Raw genomic sequence first — 22627 nt, 5'->3', positions numbered from 1 at the left:
TTTTGCTGCTGTTTTGTTTTAATCTGTTTCATTGTGGAATAGGGTCTCTTATAGACCAGGCTGACCTTGAACCCTGACCCTGCTGCTTTCAATTCCCAAGTGCATTCTGCTTCACCTAGCAGGAAGAGCTCAGTTTTGATGATGTTCTTAGTGGATTAAGTCCAGTCCAGTGACTGGAGATTTTTCAAGTGTAAAGAGGAAGATTTAGATTCAGGGACAGGCATGTAAAATAAAGCCCACATGAAGATGGAGACACAGATTGCAGAGACTTGTCACAAGCCAAGGTTTTCCAGGTAGCTACTGTTAAACAAACATGATAGGAAGTCACTGTGTTAGGCTAAGCTTCTCCAGGGGGTCCTTATAGAACAGACACAAATAAAAACCAGAGTGCCCTCCCGAAGTGTGTCACTGAGGGAGAGATTGGGGCTCAGAGTCAGAGGAATTAAAAGTCCAAAGGCTTTTATTTATTTATTTATTTTATTTATTTTTTTAGTGTGCGTGAGACTAGCTAGGTTATCTGTGTTTATTAGCTGCTGGTGACTGCGAACTAGGAGTCCTGTCGTGGAGTACTGGAGAGTGAGGTCTTATGCTTTTGATGTTATGTGCCTGAGAATGGCCTTTAAACTCTTAAGAGACACTTCTGTGCTGCACAGATGTGTTTTTAATCATCATAAGCCCCGTTTTGGTAAAAGCCCACTGAATGTTTGTGACCTATTGCGCAAGGATTTGGTTTTATACACAGAGCAGAGGTATTGGACAGAAGGCAGAATTCCTCATTCTGTCAACAGATGATTGAGAGCTGTTGATTACCAGTCACTCGGGACTCCCAAACTTAATAAACCCCGTTGGTCTTGAGTGACCTGCCCAATAACATTCGAAGCCTGGCATGGTGTCTCATGCCTGTGACCTCAGCACTTGAGGAGCAGAGACTTATTTAAAGACAGCCTGGGCTACATAGAGCGACCCTGCTTACCCCCCTACCCAACAATCAATAATAGCAACCTCTGCAGTCTCCACCACAATAAAAGACAGACTGTATACTTTTTTTTAAAGGACCTATGTGACCGTGCCCATGTGTTGAGAGAGGAATGTAACTAGTCAGTTTGTCCTCCCAGAGGTTAGCTACTGATCACCAGGTGATGGGTTACCAAGGCGGGTCCTATTCAGTCCTTATTATGTCACTGACATTGACAGCTGGTCCTAGGGTCTCCTAAACAACAAAATCCTATAGGAGCTAATGTAAGTGTTTCTTTGGAGTTGTTATGATTATGTCATGATGTAGAGCCACTTTGGCGTCCTATAGCAGATCTTGGCCTGTAATTGCGGCAGTGACACACGGAACTGTATAGTAGGTAGCAAGGTCTGCTAGCTGGCTTTTTGAGACCAGGTCTCAGCCTAAAGCTTGTAGCAATCTCTCCTCGGCCTCCCGAATGCAGGGGTTACTGTCGTACACCACCACACTCGCTTTAGTGGGTTTTACTCTTAAAATTTTAAAACTTGAAACACAACTATAAAGCCCCTAGCAACTCAAATCAATAGTGAAAGAAGTTTAACGGAATTCCTGATACGTCAATTCTCTGATTGGATGCCGACAGGCGCCCTGAAAAGGTTCCGTGGTTCATTTTTTCTCAAACTCTGCCACCTTGTGGTAGACATCTGAATTTGCAACTCCGGGTCAACTGACCACGGACCACACACCCCAAGTCCCTCGGAGACTGAGATATAGCCCGACCGAGGCGTGACTTCACAAGAACAAGATAGCGTATCTGAGTTATTCGAAGCCTCCAGATTTGTGTCAGTTTTCTAGAGCGTTAGTAGGTAACTGTCAGATGTATATTAGGCACATACTTAGCTTTATGTAACGAATTATGGTCGGTATATTAAAAACCGTCCAGTAAACAAGAGGCACTGAAGTAAAAAGAAAAAGAGTTCAACGGACTACATTATAAGGCCGTATTACATTCATGGTATGAGTCAGCTGTCAGAATCTAGATTTCATATAATAAAACTACAGGTTTGAGAAACGTTATTTGCCGCCAGGCTTCTTAATTAAAAAGCACTTGCCCTCTCTGAGGCTCGAACTCAGGACCTTCAGATTATGAGACTGACGCGCTGCCTACTGCGCTAAGAAGGCACTAAAAGCCGGCTTTCGATTAAAACTATTGATCCTAATTTTTTCACATTTCTATGATCACTCCGAAGTCAGATTTCCTCCCCCCCCCCTTTCTTTCAAGGAAGTCACCCCAAGCTGCAAGAAACTACCTACATCTGCGATACAACCCATCAAAACCATCAACTCACTTAAAACACTGAAATATTGTTTGTTTCTGTGCAGTTCGTGAACGTGAGCGAACTCTTTAGGTGACAATAGAGGGCGGAAGCTGCCGCAGGAGCAACCAAGCTTGTTTCCTAACTCCTGAGTGCCTCTACTGGTTTAGGCTCTAAAATAGAGGTAATAAAGAGGAGGTGAGCTAGTTTGGGGGACTAAAGAAATGGTGGAGCCGAGAGGCAAGTCCGGAGGGGGGAAGTAATTCGCGTGGTTTTCTTGTGCGTGTAAATTATTTTAAAGCTCCATTATCTGAAGAATGACACAACACCCCATGGTGTCCTCTAATACACTAAACACTTGTCACAAATGAGCTGTCGGGAATACAAGTGACACAAATAAGGACACTAAACTTGGCTATCAGCTGGGAACTCCTCAAATAGCTTTTATATATTCTCTAGAAATGAAATATTTTCTTTTGCCTTTGGGAGTTTTGTTTTGAGACAGGGTTTCAGTCTGTAGCCCAGGTTATCCTGGAATGTATGTAGCCCAAATACTCAGCCCTCAACCTCCCGAGTAATGAAATTTAAGAGGTAAAATAAAACTGTTATCAAAAATTTAGCTAGGTTTTATTGTCTCCACTTCATTTGTGAAGGAAAATGCTAGGGAGTTTAACCCGCCTCCAACGGTGTGTGAGTGAGAGAGGCGCAGAGACACACGCAGCTCTTTGGGGAGTACGCGTGTCCCACAACCTGCTGAAGCTGAGCACATACCTCCAAAAACCTGCCTGTGGGCTCCGGTGTTTCACCCCTGCTTTTGGCAAAGATTACCAACCCCTGATGAAGCCTGAGATTTGGGATTTGGAGAGTGAGCCCTTGATTTCTAAGGAAGGCTTCTACTGAGGACATCTTTGAGTAGGCTGCCGAGGCTGCCAGAGGTGTCAACAGGAGGGGGCGCCTGTTTGTAGATTCTGTTGGTGGTTGAGACGCCTACAGAATCAGTCATATGTAAACATACTTTCCTTTGACATCACTAAGGTCAGTCGTAGGAATTTGCTTGTGTGTAGTGTGCCAATGGGGTCTAAGGGTGCTAGACTGAGATGCCATTACTTGCAGATGTGGCTTCAAATCTCACCCCTGCCAGTCTTATTGTGAGCCTTTATGCATAGTGGCTTCCAGCTTTAGGCCGCCTTAAAGAAACGTGTTACTCTGCAACAAGAGCATGAAAGTGCTGTTTGTAAATCTGTCCCTTTTTGTCTTTAAAACCTTTGTTAAAAAAATAAGAAAAAACTGTGGTTCATAAGTACTGCATGTTACACTTGCCTTCATCGCTCACTCCCACGCAACCCTCCCTAAGCACTGGCGTCCTGAGCCCCTGTATCCCCAGAGCCTACAGTTACAATCACCCCGTATTGTCTTTGTTCACACAGGCAGGCGTGTTCAATTTTATGGCTATGTTACTGCATCTTACCATCCAGACCATGTTACAAACAAGCAACCCGTATGTTGTGTTGTGTGCCAACGTCCTACCCAGGTGAACCCATATTAGGACTCAGGATATTAAGGGGAGGTGAAACAAAAAGATGTTCTAAAGGGAGATAAATGTTCCATATTGCAACGAAGTTCCTTAAGCTCACAAAAGAAATGACTCAGGAAGTCCCTAAAACTGACCAGATTCACTAGGCCCCACCTTCCCCAAGCATGTATGTATGTACACACACACACACACACACACACACACACACACACACACACACACACATACACACACACTTTTGGGAGACTCTCAGAGTCTCTGGAACACATAAGAGAGAGCTCAGCCATATACCACAGAGCTTGGCCAATACATGGATTTTGCTTTCCACACTTCTGGCTTCCGAAACAGAAAAAATAAATTTCTTAGCAGCAAGCATGCTAGTCTATGCCTGTAACCCCAGCGCTTGAAAAATTGAGGTAGGAGAGTCATCAGGTGTTTGAAACCAATGTAGGCTAAATAGGGAGAGTTCCAGGTTACAGAATGATGTCCTGTCCGAACAGAAACAAAACAAAACAAAACCAAAAAAGACATATGGAACATATAGATCTATGCAGGGACATGCACATAAATAAAAATAGCAAAAAAAAAATCTTTTCAAAGGAAGATTTCATTTGTGGTAATTTATTAGAAACCCTCAGAGGACAAATGTTCTGTTTATTTGCCAAGTTATAGTTACAATCTTCTCTCTCACCAGGATCTACAGTTGAGCCCCCCTGCAAAGGGTGATGCTGGGAGCATGAGTGATCTACACACTGTAGACATCAGATTCCCCCCCCCCCCCCCCCCCGAGACAATGCCTCACTATGTATCCCTGGCTGACCTGGAACTCACTATATAGACCAAGCTGGCCTTCAGCTCAAAGATTCACCTGCCTCTGCCTCGGGAGCACTGGGATTAAAGGCGTGCTCCACGATATCCCTCAACAGGCAGAATGCATATAACGAAGTCATCGATTTTTACTTCTGATTTTTGTATAGGAATAGTTTTCTATTCCAAAGTTATACAAGATGTCTATCTTGGCATTTCTAGTGATTATACTTGTGGTTTCTCATTCTTTAAATTTTTTCTATCTATTCAGAATTTATCGTAGTGTCACATGTAGCATGTTAATGTCAGCTTTCATGCACCTATACACACAGTGATCCAGTTATCCTGACATGTTGCTTTGAGCAGCCCATCTGGGATGGTTACTTTTGTCAACTATGTAGACTCTAGTCAACCTAGAAGACTCTAAATATCTGCGAGGTGAGGAAGCCAACCCTGAATACAGGAAACACTTCCGTGGTTTAGGGGTGAATGCAAAGGAGACAGCTGGATGGGGCGTAGCTCAGTTGGCAGAGCCTAGCTCCTACCCCTGTCTCTCAGCTTACACATGTCATCTTAGCTCTCTAAAAGGAAGAGCAGAGGATCACAGGTTAGTCTGGCATAGAAAGGAGGCACAGTATCCCACACCAAATAAGGAAAGATACCCATCTGAAGATATCCACCACCACCGCTCAGGTGGATGCCCCATCCTCAGTTGCATGCCTTGGTACCAAAAGCCAAAACCACGCAATTACTACTCCCTAGCTGTGGTTCTGCTAGATCCTGTTCATAGCGCCAATTGTCGTGTGACAGACTTTTCCTGGGGAGATACAATGCACACACCTATGCACTTTAGAAAGGGAGCTTCTGACAGACCAATATAATGACTGCGCCAACATCCAATTTGGGGTACCAATGAGTCTTTTAGTGGGACAGGCATATGGGAGAGGGGTTCCTTAAAAGGACCATGGATAATCCAAAAACATCTGATGATTTTGCTGTCTTATACTCAGCTTATCCCAGATGCAGAAGGATAAATAGGCCCTCCCCCCTTCCCCCCTTACAAGGAAGCCATACCCTGATAAACACATCATAAGTTAAAGATATTCTTATCATGAGAACAAAATTGACTTTTGACAATCTGATCTGCTCTTTAGACTTTGGAAGAAATATATACTTTTTTCTCTTCATCTTTCTTATTCGGAGAGAGAGGCTCATGTAGTGTAGGCTGATCTCAAACTTGCTATGTTGTTAAGGTGGACCTTAAATTTCCGATTCTCTTGCTTCTGCCTCCTGGAGACTGTCCCAGGCATGCACTGCCACACCCGGGAAAGGTATATGCACTCTTAGACACAGCTAGTGAGAATATAGCATGGTGTGATTTTTATAGACGAGAATTGGAGAACAGCTAACAAAAATCACATGTGATTACCCTCCTACCAAACGCATTTACAGAAATCTATTCCAACTGTACACTTGTGAAAATGCAAAATAATACATGTACATTGCCATTGTTGCTGTTTATAACTGAAGACTAGAAATAATTCAGAAGTCCACTAGTTAAGGATTAATGAGTACGTGGTGTTATATGCCGGCGGTGGAATGTACTATGGCTCCTAAACTTTCATATGAAGTTTCTTGCCATGCTGTAACACTAACACTTCAGGAGAACACACTCCATAGACAGAGAGCACAGTTCTATGTATGTCCCCATGCGGAATTCGTCCTTTTGTGAGAAGCTGGAGAGGAGTAAGACACAGTACACTAACAGTGGCACAAGAGAATCGTAGGAGGGAGACTCAGAAAGAAGAGCGGAAGACACCATCTCCTCCAGGCCTTGCGCGTTCGTTGCATTTGTCTGAGACTTGAAGATCACTCTGGCCTCAGTGAGTCTTGTCTGACATTCTCTTTCTTCGTGTACGTGCTATGTTGTCTCACTGTTTGCCAGCTCCAGTGTTTCTCCTTTGCCATCAGATTTTATATCTCTTGGGACTTGCACTTTTCCCAAAGGATTGTTTTTTCCATTTTCTTTGAAGATCAATTGTTTTTTTCCTCCTGTGTTCAGTTTAATTTGTCTATTTTTATTTTAGGAAATCATTTTAAAATTATACTTTTGATATCTTCTCTTTTCTTTCATGGTCTTCCTTACTGATTATTATCAGATAGGTAAATCATTGATAGATGATAGATAATAAATAATAGATCTGTGATAGATGATTTTATTGGTTAGAATTCCTTAGAATAACAGAATTTGCCAGGTGTGGTGGCACACACCTGTAATCCCAGCACTCAGGAGGCAGAGGCAGGTGGATCACTGTCAGTTCGAGACCAGCCTGGTCTACAGAGTGAGTCTAGGACAGTCAAGCATAACACAGAGAGCCCCTGTCTCGAAAAGAAGAAGAAGAAGAAGAAGAAGAAGAAGGAGAAGAAGGAGGAGGAGGAGAAGAAGAAGAGAACTTATAGATTGAATCCCTTTCTTTACACACACACACACACACACACACACACACACACACACAGAGGGGGGATTTATTAGAATGTCTTACAGACTGTGGTCCAGCTAATCCAACAATGGTTGGCTATGAATGGAAAACCCAAGGATCCAGTAGTTGCTCAGTCCAAGAGGCTGGATGCCTCAGCTGGTCTTCAGTAGATGCGGGAACCCTGAAGAAGTACTGCTGGTGAGGAGAGGGCAGGCAGGCAAAGATCAAAAGCTCCCTCCTTCCATGTCCTTTCACAGGCTTCCTGCAGGGGGATGGCCCCGATTAGAGGTGGGGCTTTTCCCAGCTCAAAAGATCTGAATTTAAAGTGTGTCCTCCTATCTCAAAGATCAGAAATTGATCTTCCCACTTCAAAATAAGCAAAAGTCCCTTACAGGTTGGTTCTCCATTTTTGAATTTTAGTTAATTCTAGATGTAGTCAAGTTGCCAATCAAGAACAGCCATAGAGAAAAAATTAATAATGGCTTAACAAATCAATGATAGATAATAGAGAGTAGATAGATGACACATCAATAGATGATATATGATTGATAGATAATAAAGAACAGAAGATTAATAAATAGAAGATAAATTGATAAATAGTAGAAAGCAGATAAATAAAAGACGGACTGATGATAGATATATATGACAGACAATAGAGGACAAGTTGTTTACTTGGCTTCTTTTCTTGAATGAGTACTCTTGTTTTATTTTGCCTTAAAAAACAAACCCAAAACTTTTCCCTAGTAGCTTGATCTTTGCTATTCAACTATTCTAGCATTTTTCTGGTTTAGTTGCAATATTTTTCTTTTAATTCTTTACTGGGGTCTATCAGTTCTAACTCTATCAGTTCTAAATCTCTGTTTTGCACAAGTATTTCCCTTTTATATTTTAATTCTTCTTCTTCTTCTTCTTCTTCTTCTTCTTCTTCTTCTTCTTCTTCTTCTTCTTCTTCTTCTTCTTCTTCTTCTTCTTCCTCCTCCTCCTCCTCCTCCTCCTCCTCCTCCTCCTTCCTCTTTCTGAGACAAAGTGTAGCTTTGGCTTTCCTGAAACTCCTGTAGATCAAGCTGACCTCAAATTCACAGAGATCTGCCTGCCTCTGCCTTCTGAGTGTTGGGATTAAAGGTGTGAACTACCTCTGCCTGGATTATTTTTATTTTTTCCAATTCTTTACAGTTCCTATGATTTTACCCACTTTTTGTTGCTTTTTTTTTTTTTTTACTGTATTTATTTTGTGAACAGGAGTTTGAGGGCAGGGCATGTGTGCCATTGCTAGCATGGAGGATGGACTCGGATTGTCAGGCTTGGCATCTTTTTTCTTCTTCTTCTTCTTCTTCTTCTTCTTCTTCTTCTTCTTCTTCTTCTTCTTCTTCTTCTTCTTTTTCTTCTTCTTTTTTCCAGGCTTGGCATCTTACAAACCCCTTTCTATGATTTTCTTGCCTCTTTAGTTTTTGTTTGTTTGTTTTTTGAAATTTTAAGTGACAGATTACACACCCTTTTTGGGCATATACTTACTTTACCTGACTTTTTTCTGAATCTTTGTTTACTTACTTTTTTAAAATTATGAATATGTGTCGAGGGAGGTATGTGCACATGAATGCAAGTACCCAGAGAGGTCAGAGATTCCCACTGGAGCTGGAGTTCTAGGGAGCTAGGGTTGCAGGCAGTTAGTTGTTAACCACCTGATGTGATGTGGGTGCTGGGACTTGAACTCAGGTCCTCAAGAGGGGCAGTATGTGCTCTCAACCCCTGAGCCTTCTCTCCTCCCCTACTTAGTGTTTTTGATCTAGTTTCATGTAGCTCAGGCTAGGCTCAAACTTGCTTATGTGTTGTGAAAAATTGGTTACTAGTATTTACTACTAATCTATATAATTATTATGACAGTTAATATTTAACCAGCTATCAATCAATAAAAGACACAGACACCTGTTAGATTTTTTGTTTTGAGACAATGTTTCTCTTTATAGCCTTGGCTGTGGTGGAACTGCTCTGTAGACTAGGCTGGCCTCGACCTCAGAGATCCACTGGTCTTTGCCTCCCAAATGCTGGGATTAAAGGCATGCGCCACCACTGCTCGACCACCTGCTAGGTTTTAATAAGCCTCATTTCACCTGAGGCTGGGCAGATATTAACTCCCTAAATTATCTCCTCATCGCCCAGTGCCACATCCAATTTTCTCTGATCATTCCTATCTGGGCTGCTTCCCATCCAAAATAAAATAAATACTTGCATATGCTTTCCATCTGGGCTTTTTCTCACCAGCAATGCAGAGCCTCAGAGCCGGCTCCTCCCGGCCATGAGCGTCTCTCCACGCTAACTCATGGCAACTCTCCTGTCTCTTCTGTCATCCTCTGTCCTCCAAGCCCTCAAACCTTGTCTGCTTGGCTCTTCTCTACCCTGCCCAGGTATGTAGGCAACTTATGTAGCCAATCAGGGATAATTTGGAGGCAAGGTTACACAAACGTCATTTTGGTAAACGTGAGAGGGTTTGTTTGTCGAACAATACGGATGGGGGGAGACGTTAACATCTGCATACAAAGCACCAGCACTAGACCTTATTGTACCTCGGATGGCTCCGAGGATGAGCTTGAACCCTTGTTCCTCCCATCTCAGTTTTCCCAGAGTGCGTGAATTACGGATGTGCGTCCCCGCCTGTGTCTGGCTCTCAGGTAGTTTCTGTATAAGGTTGGTGCATCACAGGTGCAGAACTCATAAATAAGAACAAGTGATATTAATAACTCATCTGAATAAACATAATGTCATGGTTTTATGAGAAAATCACATCCACTGCCTTACAACATGTATTGGGGGCCTTTAGCACGGCTTTCTAAAGTTTCTCTATTCCTTCTGCACCGCTTGCCTGCATCGCTCCATCTTATATTCTGTCATATACACAAGAAGGCATCTCTGGTCTTTCCTGAACACGCGTTGTTACATAATGGCCTAGGTTCTTCCTTGTCCTTTCTTTTTTGGAGAGGGAGAAAAACAAATGTCCCCAGTGCTTAAAGTCTCTTCCTAGATTCTGATGTAATTTGTTATTGACATTAGATAACCAGCCTTGGGTTACCTGTTGTGCATACAATTTTCCAGATATTCCTAAAAAATTATTTTTAGTTTGCTTTTTAAAACAGGGTTTCTTTATGTATGTAGCCCTGGCCAGCCTGGAACTCTCTCTGTAGATGAGGCTGGCCTCGAACTCGGTATCCATCTTGCTTCTGCTTCCTGACTGCTGGGATTAAAGGTGTGTGCCGCCACAGCTCAGTGGGCATTACTGAATTTTAACCACAGTCTTTTTTTTTTTCTCTCTCTCTGTTTATATGTCTTTAGTCTTCAGAGAAGGCTTTTAGTCCTTAAGGGGATAAATAAATTAACCCCAATGGAATATGAACTTTAGTTCTGCAATTGAAAAAGCAGTCTGATTCTCTAATGCAATGACTCTCTGTTTAAGCACACACTTGTATTGCCTAGGGGACTAGTTAAAATACACTTGCTTTGGGACTTGGTCTCAGAAATTTTAATTTTATTTGGTCAGTGGCCCATAAATGTGTATTTTAGTAAGCACTCTGAGTGCTGTTGGAACAAGTGACTTTGCAAAACACTGGGTTATAATAGTGAACAGGGAGGCGATCTTAAATTGAGTCCCTCCTGTACCAGCGATGTTGTGCACTGACTCGTGAGTTGCATCTCTTCTCTTATCACCACATAGACAGAAGAAGTTATTTACCAGTATTCATTGTATCCATTTTTTTCCATATGGGATTTCAATTACCCAGTAATCTTATCAACCTGGATTTTGAGAATGAAGACAGAGGTTTATTGACGTTCACTGTAACAGAGTAAATGGCCAAGTTCAGTTTCAAAGCCAAGACGGTCTCATTTTGGAACCCATTACCTTCTCATGGTATCTGTCTTCCATCCCCTTAGATCCAAGGATGAAGTTTACAGCCATCAAGTAAAACAAAGTAGCAAGTAAAACTGAGTACTTAGACTAATCTCAAACCTTAGCCTTTTCCGCCTTAAGAATCATAAGATGGGGTGGCACGGGGCCGCGCAGTACGGGGTCTTGGAGTTCAAAAGATGAGGTCTTCAATGCATTCTGAGGAGGATGATTGTGTTCCAGAGCTACACAGAAATGTTCACCCCCCCCCCCCCCAAGAACGGCCTGATTGGGAGGAAAGACTTAGCGCAATGTATTAGAAATACCCAAGCCGAGATCATCCAAGATGGCGTCCATCACACACTGTGTCTGACCCACAGTACAGCAGTGACTGCAAAGCCACCAAAGGGCCATACTGAGGGCTCCAAAACACAGTGCTGGTGTTTCCCAGAAAGAAGGAAATCCCGTCATGTGGAGAGCCCATGCCCTTCCACCACAGGACCATGGACCATGCTCCCATGAGTTCCCAGGGACCCCGGGGCACCACTGCTGCCTCTGCTTTTCGGATTGTGGTCCAGCTGCCGTGCAGGCCAAGGAGATGGCATTCGATCCAGCTGCCGTGCAGGCCAAGGAGATGGCATTCGAGGAGGGGGTGCTGTTCGAGTCGAGCCCAAGAAAGGACTGCACTGCCCACACCACAGGCCGCATGGACCTCCTCTCACGGCTGGGGCCATGCTCAGTACCGAAAGCAGGATCATGCAGAGGAGGATACTAGGGGCAGCACCAAGGTAGGGTGAGGTGGGGTGGGGGCTAATGGCAGATGAAGCATGCAATGGAAACAGAATTGGGAGGCGTGAATCAACAGAGCAACAAGTTCCCCGGGACAAGAAGCTGAGCTGGGCCAACACCAGTGTTTTCTGTGAGCACCTCAAATGATGACTTTAAGGGGCCTTCACTTGCTACCTGCTTGATGGCCCACAAGATCGAGTACCCACAGGATTAGGAGGCCATCCAGGCCTTGACGGACAGCAACAATCTGGTGAATTGAACGAGAGCCAGAGAGCTGGCCCTGACGACACAGAAGCAGGAGAGCTGACCCTGAGGACACAAGAGCAGGAGAGCTGGCCCTGGGGACACGGGAGCTGGAGAACTATCACTACCCTGAGGACACAGAAGCAGGAGAGCCAACCCTGACCCCAGGACATGGGAGCAAGAGAGCCAGCCCTGCCCTGAGGACACAGGAGTGGGTCAGCTGGCCCTGCCCTGATTGAAAAAAAAAAGGGGGGGGGGGAGTGGGAGAATGTGCCCTGCCCTGAGGACACAGGAGCAGGAGAGCTGGCCCTGCCACAATGACACAGGTGCGGGAGAGCAGGCCCTGCCCTGATCCAGGGCTCTGAGTCAACCTCACTCCAACATCTACCCCATGTATAATGTATGACCTGCTGGAACACATGAAGAGGCCGGACCTGCAAATCCAAAGATTAAGAATCTCCTTGACACAGCAACAATGGGATATCTGATAACAGTCCCAATGAGGATCCGGTAACGATAATGTGGGCCTCAAACCAGACCTAGGACTCATAGCAATGAACATTTGAAAGTAAAAATATGTGGACAAAAGTTTATACTGCGTGATACACTACAGCTTCAATGACAAGATTTTTTATTTGTCTGTTTTATTTTACTGAGGGGAGGAGAAGGATTTTGGTGCATGATGTGTAAATCATAGACATTCAATAAAAGTAAAAAAAAGAATCCTAAGATGGTTTTGTTATTTATTCTTACGAAGAGAATGCACCACCCTAGTAAAGTATTGTTTAACTCCATTTACTCCTGAAGAAGGAAAATATAGAGTAAAACCTCAGATATCTGTATAGGAGGCCATCTATGAAGAACAAACTGATAAGGCCAGGCATGGTGTCACATACCTGTAATCTCAGCTCTTGGCAGGTGGAGTCCAGGGTTGTCTAGGACCCAGTGAGATGAAGGCCAGCCTGGGCTACACAGAACCCTATCTTAAAATACAGAACCAAACTCAAGTGGAAGGAAGGAAGGGAGAAAGTCAAGAAAATTCAGGTTTTGTTTTGTTTTGTTTTTTATCTCTTAAGCTGTACCATGCTGCTTCTGCTGTGTGCATTGTCTGTTTAATCTTCCAGTTCTTCAGATTCACAAGGTGGAGTGGGCATGGTGGTATGTTCCTGTAGTCCCACTTGGGTGCTCGGGATGGAAGGCTCAGAGGTAGACATCATCTTCAGCTACGTAGTCAGGAGTCATAATAACTTGGAAGGATAGCCAAGGGGTCTGGGAATAGGTGAGCTGCTTAAGTGTCTGAGAAGGGGTGAGCTGCCTAGGTGTCTGGGAAGGGGGAGCTAAGAGTCTATAACCATCTTCAACCTTGTCCTGAGGAGCAATTTACTCTGAGAAACTTTTCTTTCTTTCTTTCTTTCTTTCTTTCTTTCTTTCTTTCTTTCTTCCTTCCTTCCTTCCTTCCTTCCTTTCTTTCTTTCTCTCTCTCTTTCTTTCTTTCATTTTTTTTTTTTGAGACAGGGTCTCTGGACTCACTTTGTAGACCAGGCTGGCCTTGAACTCACAGCAATCCGGCTGCCTCTGCTTCCCGAGTGCTAGTATTAAAGGTGTACGACACCACACCCGGCTTCTGAGAAACTTTTCATGTGATAGAAATGGATTAAGACTGTACCAGATCATGTAAGAAAGAGAGAATCTAAATGTTTTTAAGGCAGTTAAAAAAAAAATCTAAATCTTGACTACGGTGAACCTGAACAAATGAAATCGGTGTGTGCTTCACACACCACTGACCTAAGAAGCTACATCTGGACTCTTATGTTTGCAGTGCCTTCACTTAGTGTTTGAATTCTGAAAAAATGTGAAAATTTTATAAACCCTGAACAAATGAGTTAATTTCTTCAAGCTTCAGGGTGTAGGTGAGGACCATCATAATGCCTATATTAGAGTGTGTGTTAAGTGATTATTATTGTTACTATGTGAGTTTGTGTGTGTGTGTGTGTGAGTGTGTGAGTTTGTGTGTGTGTGAGTATGCTTGTGTGTGGGTGTGTGTACGTGGATGTGAGTAGGAGTGTGCATGTGTGCCTGTGGAGGCTGGAAGAGGTCAGCCCTAGAGACAGAGTTACCGGCAGCTGTGAGACACCCAATGTGAGTGCTGGGAATCAAACTCTGGTTCTCATCTCTCAGGCCCTACTATTATTGTTACTAATACAATAGCTTGATTTTTGAAAATTGATGAGGTAAATTCTTCTCTCCCTTGATAGCAAGGTGAGATTAATGGATGGAAAAAACTGAGGTAATCTCTAATTGTAGCCAAGTTGGTAAATATAAAATGAATGCTCCAGGGAGGTTGACTCACCAATGACAGTCCCTCAGGGACGGCTGGTGCACTGTGTGGAAGCTGGTTTTATATGGCTCCGTGTCAGCCTTAGAATCAGGAGAGAATGTTTTCTATCACACGACCGGCCACATCTAGACTTGAGAGGCTCTCACTGGGTCCCTAGCCTGATCCGACCCACTCATCTCTCTTCAGACCTGAGGAATCTGGTCCTCCGGCAACATTTCTCCTAACTAGGTTTCTATAGCTGACCACATCCGCTCAATAAATCCAAACAAATAGAGGTATGTGCCAATGGTGTCCTTTTCTATCAACACAAGACTAAGTGTCCCTGGATTTGTTTCCTTTTATTTGGTTTTGAAAGTGGGAAATACATGAGAGTTCTGAGGTATGCGAGATCAGCCCAGCTAAGATATTTTCAGCTAACTGAATTCTTACTCTCCCAATGAAATTGCTGGCACTTGTTCATGTCACTTCAGTGAAGAATGAGGGAGAAGGTCATGATTACACACATTCCTTAAAATATAACACATTGATGATCAATTCAAGAATCAAATTTGGTGACAACGGCCAACAAGTCAAAAATCTTGAGGACATTTTTGAGAAGACAGGGCGTCATTCTTTTCCTCTGCTACGTTATCTGTGAATGCATGGTCCCCTCTGATGACTGTGCTATCTTCTCTAGTTGGAGACAGTCCCTTGTCACTGCCTTTGTCTCCATATGTCCCTGATTAAGTGAGTTTTCTCTGGTGCTTATCTTCACACAGCTAATTTCTGGTTGTTTGTGGGTCTAGTTTCTGAACCTCAGCCATGTTTTGTGATCTTAGAGGATAATATCTACTTTATTCAGCTACGTGCCCCAAGCCCCTAAGATCCGACTCACATAAGGACCAAAGCATTCCTACTTAATAATCTCCTGAGCTATGAATACCCCTTGAAGTGTAATCCAAAGGTGACTCATGTTGTCTCAAACATGGGCAGAAATGCTAGTTTCCAAGTCTAAAAAGGTTCACAGAACCAAAAAGCCTATGAAAAGGGAAGACTTGAATCTGTATTTTAAACCTTTAATTGACAACTGTAAAGTTATGACGAAATGCTTAACTACACAAAGGCAAAGCACAGGAGGAGGACAATGAAAAGTCAGCGCAGCCGTTCATAGTTCATAGGGGAACAAGAAGGAAAGATAAGCAGGTGTGAGTTGGGTTCACTTGGAAGGGCTCCTTAGGCTTGATGGACTGACATAAATAAAGCAATGGCTGTGTAATAGGTAGAGGTCCAGCAAGCTAGATCAGTGGTGTGCAAGGTCTATGGAGAGGCCTCACTCCCGCTTCAAGTCCAAGTCCAAGAAGAGGCCCTGAGAGGGGGAGCAGGAGAATCAGGACTTTCAAGCCAACTTCAGCTACACAGAGAGTTCGAAACCACCCTGGGCTACATGAGAGCCTGTCTTGAAAAGAAAGAGGATGAGGAAAATGAAGAGGAGGGGGAAGAGGAGGAAGAGGGAGGAAGGGAAGAAAGCAAAGCAGATAAGAGACCCAGAACGAGAATCCATTGTTCTAATTATGTTTGTAGCCTTGATTAGACCATGACTTAGGTAGTTGGCTCTTGCTTCCCGTGACACGAATGAGGAGCCACTCCTGCTTTTTATGTTATTTTCCTTTGTGTGCTTATGAAGACAGAATGATTACAGAGCTAAAGCACTCTGTGTTGGGATCTGGCCTTTAAAAAGAGTGGGTTCTTTGTATAGACCCACTACCATATGTCACTCACTTGAAACAGGTTAACTAAGGGTCCAGCCATGGCTGTGGATGAGGTTCTTCCTTTTGAACCCACTGAGCCATGGCTGCAGTAGCCCTGTCCTCATCACCTGTCTGGTATGATCAGTGGACATGAACGTTCTCTATAATCCTCCCACGATCCTCTATCACACACCATAGGGACACTAGCTAGTCAACGACATTCAAGTATGTCACTTCAAAACCAGATTTCAGTCATGTAACAAAGACAACAATTAAAACAACTGCCCCAGCTCAGCCAGTAAACCCAAACACATCTCTCTCATCACAATAAATTCACAAGCAATTCCTTTGGCTAAAATTCCTTAGAATTAAATCTTACACGTGATATCTAAATCTCTGTCATAAACTAGGACATCTCTACATTCATTTTTACATGTATTATCCTTTTCCTCAGGCTTCTCTTTTAATTGGTTCCGAGTGGGCTTGAGTGGGCTACAAGAAGAATTCATTTTCATTTGTCATATACCCTTTTCAATGGACAGATAGATTTTTTTTCTTCAAAATTTATTTTAGAGACATTTTAGGCTAAGAGAAAAGTTGAGCAAAGGTACAGAGATTTCCCATAACCCCCTCACCTCTGCACATATACAGCCTTCCCTTTCCTCCCACCACAAAGGAACACTTATTGTGATCAATGAGACAGCATCAATGGATTCCTGGCAAGTGAGCCCAGAACTTTCCACACACTGGGCAAGTGCTGTAAAAACTGGCCACATCTCCTGTTTTGTCTTTTGTATTACATCTTTTGCGTATGTTTCTCTTTTGGGGGCCACCTTTTCATTTTCCTGAGAGGTATAACATTTCAAGGAAGGTAGCTTCATCAGACAGAAGAGGAGAACTGCGTTGCGTAGGATGGGAGGGCAGGTGGTGGGATAGCGTGGTGTGCTGGACGCCCTAATGATGCTCATTCGGGTTCTTCCCCCATCAGTGTCCTTACAAGGGATCCAAAGTATATTTAAATTTGCTCTCTGGTACTGATTTCCTTATTGGTCAGGGTACCTAGTTGTAAAGGAGATAGTGCTTCTGATATCATAAGTAGAAAAACAACTAGAAAGGTAGTGCTTCACCGGATGGAAAAGATAGAGAAGAAAAGTTAGCAAAGAAAGAAGGATGGAAAAAAGCAAAAAGGGAAGGATGGAGGGAGAAGATGATACAGATGCATTGTTAGGTGATGTCACTATAGGTATTAGTCAGGAAGTTGTCCGCTCTGAATTTCTTAAGCCCCTTTCCTTTCTTCATCCCTTGTGTTATCATTCAACTACATTCAAGTCTTGGGGACTAGCATCTGATTGGATAACCCTGAATCACCTGCTCCCTCAGCTGCGAGGAATCTGGGAAACAACGCACTGCCCACCTGCCTTTGACGTTTTTAGTCAGAGAGAAGAAATATGTAAGCAATGCTACTGACAAGTTTTTCTAACACACCGAAGTGGAGAAAGAAGTTAACACATTGTTTGAATCCTGATTTGTTCAGGTGTTTCAAATTCCCCAATGAGAACTTTCTGTTAAAAAGGGAGTGGAGAGAGGCGAGCAAGCATTATATAAAACAACTTTGTCCCTAGAAAGAGCTTTCCATGTATTTGAAATGTTGCCTATAAATTATTGCATTCATTAGCACTGCTGTGATTTCTGTGGATGGCACATACCAGTTCTTTCCCCATAAAAATGTATTTTTTTCCTAGTGTCTTCAGAATTTCTGCCTACTTGTGATTTTTTTCCCCTCCCAAATCATTCTTTTTTTCCTTGAATTTTATCAGGCTTCTTTCCTTTGAACATTCAATGAAGCTCATTAACGGAGATTTTCCAGATGATTTCATTCTCATGGGCTTCACCAAATACCCATGGCTGGATCTTCCCCTCTTCGCGGTCCTCCTGACCTCCTATGTGTTCACATTACTGGGGAACATCGCAATTATTCTCGTCTCTCAACTCGATTCCCAGCTTCAAAGTCCAATGTACTTCTTCCTCACCAGCCTTTCATTTTTGGATCTCTGTTTTACCACTACGACTGTCCCTCAAATGCTGTTTAACTTACAGGGGCCCAACAAGAACATCACTTACATAGGCTGCATGGCCCAGGCCTATGTGTTTCATTGGCTAGGCTGTACCGAATGTGTGCTGCTTGGCATCATGGCCTTAGACCGCTATGTGGCTGTGTGCAAGCCTCTGAGGTACTCTGTCATCATGGACCACAGGCTTTGTCTGCAGCTGTCCAGCACTGCTTGGCTCACTGGCCTGGCCAATTCGCTCCTACAGTCTACACTCACCGTGCAGTTGCCCCTGTGTGGGAACCAGATGCTGGACCACTTTTTCTGTGAGCTGCCCGGGCTTATTAAGATGTCCTGTGGGAACACCACAGTCAATGAGATTACTTTATCAGTGGTGGCCACATTCTTGATAATGGGCCCCCTCTCCATGATACTTGTATCTTACAGTTACATTGCCCACACTGTATTTCGAATTCCTTCTGTGGCCGGGAGACTTAAAGCTTTCAACACTTGCTCATCACACTTGCTGGTGGTGTCTTTATTTTATGGGCCGGGAATCTACATCTACATGCAACCGTCAGAGGATGGCTCCCAAGACCTCATCAAGGTCTTGACTCTGTTTTACTGTGTCATTACTCCCATGGCTAATCCGTTCATCTACACTCTGAGGAACAAGGATGTCATAGGAGCTTTGAAGAGGCTTCTGAGGAAGGCCATTTCAACTAAGGAGATATGAAAGATGTTTCTTTATTTTGAATGGAAAGGCCCAGCAATAATATGAGACATTCTTTTCTTTTCTTTCTTTCTTTCTTTCTTTTTTTTTTTTTTTTTTTTTTGGTCTGAAGTAGGGAATTGCTGACCTTGAATTTGTGAGCTCCAGGCTGCAGCTTCTACAGTGCTGGAATTACAGGTGTGTATCACCACACTCAGCTTAAATGCTTCTATCAAAACCGCCCCCCCAAACTCCCAGTGCCAGGAATGGGTTACATCTTGATGAGTTGTTGGCCAAAGGGTCCCTAGACTCCCCCAGACAGCACAAGATATTGCCAGGGCTATTGGTTGTCCCCCACAACAAGCTGATAAGGTCCTATTGATAAACACATCAGTTATGTCAAGAGCATGAAGAAACTGAGCTGGTGCCCCAACTAGGGGCCTGGAATGTACTCTGCACACTACGGGATGAGAAAAATAATCAATATCACCCAGCTTGAAAACCTGCAACCATAGCAGCAGCTGCCTACAAAAATATACTGGTACAACAGGGGCATAAACGGGAGTAACCAGCTACTGCTTTTTTCCCCAATTACACGTAAGGCCCACTCCATGAGATGAAACCCATATCTGACACTATTAATGAGATCAAGAACATGAGCCTAGACAGATCACAGGCTTAGGGAAAACCTACTACTATTATTCTGCTAAATGAGCACAGCAATAAAATGAGATCAATAACATATTGCTGTGTCCGGTTACTTAACCCTCATCAGAGAAGCTTCTTCTTGCAGTAGCTGGTACAGCGTGCAGAGAATGAGACATTTTGAGCATTCCTCGTTAAATAAGATGTCTTTATTAAACCCCTCCCTTCAAGGCTCAAGGATCTATGCAGAAGAGGAGGCAGAAAGATTTCGAGAGTCAGAAGTGGAAGACAATTCCAAAGAAACAGTATGCTCCAGACACAGCAAGGTCGGTCCACAGAGACTGTGACAGCATGCAGAAGGCCAGCACAAGTTCAAAGCTGAAAAAAACCTAACGTGGAGAAGGGAAAGTTGGCATGAAATCCAACCCCTAACCAAGACACTATTTGATTTTTTTTTCTGAAATAGGGTTTCTCTTGTAGTCCTGGCTGTCCTGGACTTGCTTTGTAGACCAGGTTGGTCTCCTGCCTGCCTCTGCCTCCCAAGTGCTGGAATTAAAGGCATGTGCCACCACGCCCAGCCCAAGACACTATCTGAAATTGATACCTCAGGAGACAGGGAAAATAATTTTTTTTTCACCATGGAATGCCTCTGAGGTATATCAACCATTCTGAAAGGAGGAGCATCAGAGGAACTTGGATGGCCTAGGAAACAGGGAACTGGCCTCATGTGCTCCAGCAGCTTATCAATAAGGTAGATGTTGCAGTGGGCCAATTCAAAGCCCTGCATCTGGTCCTGCGAGGCATCTGAGCTGGTCAGCCCACAGGCTCTCCTGCTTTCACTCAGCAACCCCCAGCGCAGGGCCAGCTCTACCCTGCTTGCAAGGCCAGGTGCAGGGCCTGCTCCCCCAGGTGCACAGCCTAGGGCCAGTTCTCTCACTCTGGTGACCCAAGAGCCATCTCTTCCACCTGCCCCTGCCGTAGGTGGCAAGGGCCGAGGTGGGGAAGGAAGCTGTCTCTCCCTCATCTTCGCCACCACACAGCAGACAAGAGGCAGGGCCAGCTCTCTTGTGCTCACACCCCTGGGGGCTGGCTCACCTGTAACCTCCGCAGGCAGGGACGGTTCTCTGCTCTCATAACCCCAGAGCCAGCTTCGGTGAGGGTCAGGGAGGGCACCCCACCCTCTGCCACTCTGCCACACGGCAGACATGTTGCAGGGCCAGCTCTGCCATGTTTCTTTCTTTCCTATTAAGGTCTATTCAGGTCCTTTCACTAATTTTAAATTAGATTCTTTGGTTTCTTGTTGTCTGTATACTTAGTGTTTTAACTACGACACACCACTTGGGGGAGGGTTTTTCTGGTCTTGTCTATTGAGTGTTCTGTGTGGCTCTTGTGTCTGGGTGGGTGTGTCTTTTCCTGCCTTGGGGACGTTTTCTATGATTTTTGTTGAAGGTCTGTTCTGTAACACTGACCTGGCATTCTTCTCTTTCATCTATGCATATAATTCAATGATTTAGTCTTTTCACAGTGCCCCGCAGTTTCAACATGTTCCTTTTAATTTTTTTTAATTTTTTTTTTCTTTGCTTGTGTGGTCTAAATCCTCCACTTTATCTTCAAGTCCTGATATTCTATCTTCTACTTATTCTACTTGTAAGGCTTTCACTTTTCTAGTTGGGTTCTTAAGTGGTTTAATTTTATGTTCACTTTAGCCGCGCTTTCTTCAGGATTTCTTTCTGTGTAGTGAGTTTGGTTTGCACACACTGGATAGTCTTTTCCATGCCCACGAGCATTTTTTTTGTGCTTTCTTAGGCGCCACTTGGGGCTCATGCTCCTTAAGTTCATGGAGCTCTTTCTGTTTGCATGGGGTCCTCTGGAACTGGAGTGACAGATGCCAGCTGCTGATCAAACCTGGGGGCCTCTGGAAGGACAACACATTCTCCTAACTCATGGGTTGGCTCTCCAGCTCCTACAGTCTAGTTTTTCAATGGCCAAAAAACTTACTTTAAACGTAAAAACTCCATTTTGGGGTATAACGTGTTCAGATGGTAAACAAACAAAATAGCTTGAACCCCATTTACTCTAGCTAGAGATAGCCAAAGCTTTGGGTTAACTCTTTTGATTCAAATTTATGCAAAATGTATCAAACTCTAATAAAACCATTCATGGTATTTTAAGCCTTAAGAACTGGTGTTTCTTAATCAAATTAATGTGCAGTGTGTACACTGCAATTGCCCTACACTAAAATTAGCAAGGTTTAAAGAAAATAAGCAGCACTTGTATATTGCTAATAAAAATGTCGATGTGGCTGCTTAAAATGCATGATTCCTTCATCCACTACTTTAACTCCACTAGGCCAATGTTCTTGATTATTTTAAGTATAATAGCCCTATTATTTTCATGTGCCAATTTCCTTGAATTTTATTTATTTTTTCATCCTGACCGCAGTTTCCCCTCCCTCCTCTCCTCCAAACTTCTTTTCAGAAAAGGGCCAGCTTTTTTACATCAACTGGTGATGACATTTCAAGTTGCATTAACACTAAGCACTTCCTTTTCTATTAAGGCTAGACAGGGCAGCCCAGGAGAAAAAAAAAGGTCCCAAAGGCAGTGAACAGAGGCAGAGGCAGCTCCTTTTCCCATTCTTAGGAGTCCCAGAAGATCAAACTATCATGTGTCGCTTTTATTTAGATACCCAAAACAAAAATGTTTAAAGGGCCAAATCCAGATCATGATGGCAAATCATTGTGATTTTTAAACAAAATAACCTTAGCCTCGTTTACTCTAGCTAGAGATACCCAAAGGTTTTTGTCATTTCTTTTGTTTTTTCTTAATTATACAAAAGATATCAGCCTGTAATAACAACATTCATGGTTTTTATAGTAACAGAAAAAAAAAAAGCCACAAATTAAGCCACTTCCCGAGTCCATTGCAGGAAACTGCAAAGCAGAGAACTCCCAGTTATAGGTTTCAGATGACCTCTGATCAACCTTAGCCTTTTGATGTGTGGAACTGGATTTTGTTAAGCTAACCTATTTCAAGAAGTTTATATTTGTTGGTGACAGGATGTTAGGTCTGATACAGTGGTGGGCAAGCAGTAGCTATTTACAGGGCTAAAGGTGTCCATGCAAACTAACAACAACAACAACCTTCATGAAACTGCTTCCACAC

The 22627-nt window shown here is 43.4% G+C and overlaps 1 long non-coding RNA gene and 1 pseudogene across 2 annotated transcripts; both read left to right on the top strand.

Moving 5' to 3' along the window:
- Positions 1-9476: 9476 nt before the first annotated feature.
- Positions 9477-19755, top strand: LOC311604721. Its single transcript, XR_014781623.1, has 3 exons — positions 9477-9491; positions 18954-19018; positions 19697-19755. It is a non-coding gene; the product is annotated as an uncharacterized lncRNA (long non-coding RNA).
- On the top strand, positions 17942-18756 carry LOC311604714 (olfactory receptor 2B11-like; annotated as a pseudogene). The gene has a single exon. The product of its transcript is annotated as an olfactory receptor 2B11-like (transcript).
- Positions 19756-22627: the final 2872 nt, after the last annotated feature.

Source organism: Acomys minous (assembly GCF_964271855.1).
Source record: "Acomys minous genome assembly, chromosome: 9".
Taxonomy (NCBI): Eukaryota; Metazoa; Chordata; class Mammalia; order Rodentia; family Muridae; genus Acomys; species Acomys minous.
Note: the sequence above shows the minus strand (reverse complement) of the source record. Positions and strands in the feature narration are given on the sequence as shown.